Raw genomic sequence first — 3,006 nt, 5'->3', positions numbered from 1 at the left:
CAAAAACTATGCCCTTTTACTACTCTGTTTCCTAGGAATACACGATGAATCAGAAAATCTCAATTCACTACACTGGCGGGAGAAAAAACTATCTGACTTGGAGGCAAATTCTTCCTCCAAGCCAGAGGACAAAGCCCTTCTTCACTGCTAATTTGTCGGACTCGTTGGCTGAACGGTCAGCGTACTGGCCTTCGGTTCAGAGAGTGCCGGGTTTGATTCCTGGCCGGGTCAGGGATTTTAACCTTAATTGGTTAATCCCAGTGGCTGGGTGTATGTGTTGTCTCCATCATAATTTCATCCTCATCATGACGTGCAGGTCGCCTACGGGAGTCAAATATAAAGACCTGCACCTTGCGAGCCGAACCCGTTCTGGGATATCCCGGCACTAAAAGCCATACGACATTTCATTTTTACTGCTAATTTGAAATAAAATGGATGTAGATTTAATAAAAGTGAAGCGGAAGAAGGTTTTCTTAAGAAACGGCTCTTTTCAGGGTTGAATTTTGAATTATTTAGTGAAATGTGGTGCTATAATTTGGAATAGGTCTAAATGGTTATTCTAGACCAGACCATACTACTACTACTACTATTGTTGGGAGATCAGAAGAATGCACATGCCCGGTGAGGCACGGGGCGAAGGGATTTTCACCAGCAGAGCCCGTGACGCAATGGTTACCATAGTAACTCCGCTACTACCCAGGCGACTTTGTATTATCTTCTACTAGTAGCTCTTCGCTCTTGTCAGTTGTAATCCAGCAAACTGCAAAGTGTGAGTCAATGTTTTCGTGTAGCAGATAAGAGCAGATAAGAGCCGATCTGTCTGGGCAGAACAGGAAGTTCGTGCTTGCAGACCACATTCCTCATTCGTGCATTCTTCTCATCTCCACACAATACTACTACTACTACTACTACTACTACTACTACTATGTGAACCTCTGCCTTAAATGTGCACACTACTCATTCAAAACAGCGCGTCAGAGTAGGGATCGAATAGCTGGATTACTATGATGAACCAGTGTGTTACGTACCAGCAGTATCAGGAAATGTATGAACCAGAGGTATGGAATGCTAAAGAAAAAAGTTTTATAACTCCCCAGCTATTTCCTGCCAATATTCAGTTAGGCTGTTATACTCAGTACGCAGCAGTAATCCCATCTATTGGAGTTGAGTGGCAGCATAAGACAAAGAACATCACAACAAACAATGGTCAATATAATGTTATTGTTGATGAATGTTATGTGCTTTCGATATTGTAGGCCTTCACATTTAGTTTTCTTCCGACTCTGAAATACCACTCTTATTATACTTGGTACGGTAAAACTGAATAAAACATAAATGATCGGATATTGTATTCTCTCTAACTTTTGTTATGCAGTACTTTTCAATAGGACCAATAATATATTGTAGGTATTTAAAAAATAAATTTTAGGTGCCTTCCCCAAAACTGCAATTTCATCAAGGGTGAATAAAACTGTTTATAGTTGACTGTAGTTTCTTATTCCCTGACTCTATGTAACCGATTTTCATTAAATTCTGTTAACCCATTTTCTCCTGGCTCGGCGTTGATATGGACAAAAATACAAATTCATGAATATCCCTGTTATCATAGCTGGTACGGTAAACATGTATGAGACATAAATGATCATCATCATCATCATCATCATCATAGTTGACCAACTCCAGTTTCCCAGGTGTGGTATATGAGCCCCTTCCATTTTGTTCTGTCCATGAACCATTCTTCGTTCACAATCCGCTCCCAATCCTGACCTCTCTCCTCTACATCCTTCTTCACTGAGTCTGTCCATTTTTCTCTAGGTCATGCTCACTGGTCTCTTTCCCCTGATTTCTCTTTCATACTCCTTTCTTACAGACCTGTTGACACTCATTCTTTTCACATGACCAAACCTCTTCAGTCTTCCCATCATTTATGAGACATAAATGATGGGAAATTTAATTCTATGTAACTTTAGTTATGTAATATTTATCGATAGGACCACTAATAATATAAATATTTAAGAATTAAATTTCAGGCCTTCCCCTAAACTACCAAATCACTCAGCGTGAATAAAATGATTTATAGCCTAGATTGTATTGGTTCATCCCCCAAGTTTACATACCAATTTTCATGAAATTCTCTTTAGCCGTTTTCTCGTGATGCGTGTACATACATACATACATACATACATACAGACAGAAATTACAGAAATGTAGAAAGTGCATTTCCTTGTTACTGTGGACATGACCGATATAGAAATACCATTCTTTTCAAATTCTGAGCAATGTACAGACAAAACTCTTATTTTATACACAGATAGATTTTACAACCAAATCATTGCTAATGATGCACTATATATTCTACGATATGTTAAAGGGCTGCACAAACAATGTAACAGCATTTAATTATATCTAACTGTCAAATAGTGTCCCTAATTGTACACATTACCAATGTATATTTTCACTCCATGTTTCATAGCCAAACATAAACGATAGTTCACCATGTGTTTTTTATTACTATATTTCGGATATGCTAGCATGTTCAAAGTTCGCCAAGACTAAACATCAGAATGTAAATACAACATCTTATTGTGTACTATCTATCTATCTATCTATCTATCTATCTATCTATCTATCTATCTATCTATCTATCTATCTATCTATGTGTGTATTTATGTGAATAATACAGTGATTTAGTAAAAAATTTGTATTGATTAGGTGGATCTAACCCCATACCACAGTTGTCTATCATCAACACGGAACATAAACCTTATCTACTTCGAAAAATTACCGATGTTTCGCCTCAGTGTGGCACGGGCTCATCAGTTGGATACTGCACCTTCCCAAGACACTGGCCGGCTAGCACGTTGGTAGCGACACCACTGTGCACTGTGGGGGAAGGGTAAAAGTTTTTATTCCGTATCCAGACAGGGCACGGTGGGCCTCCTAGACAGTTACACCATCTCTCAGGCCAAGGAGATTTGTGTTGGTGAGGTGATTTGCGGAGAAGGT

The sequence above is a fragment of the Anabrus simplex genome, chromosome 6, assembly GCF_040414725.1.
Source record: "Anabrus simplex isolate iqAnaSimp1 chromosome 6, ASM4041472v1, whole genome shotgun sequence".
Classification (NCBI taxonomy): Eukaryota; Metazoa; Arthropoda; class Insecta; order Orthoptera; family Tettigoniidae; genus Anabrus; species Anabrus simplex.
Note: the sequence above shows the minus strand (reverse complement) of the source record.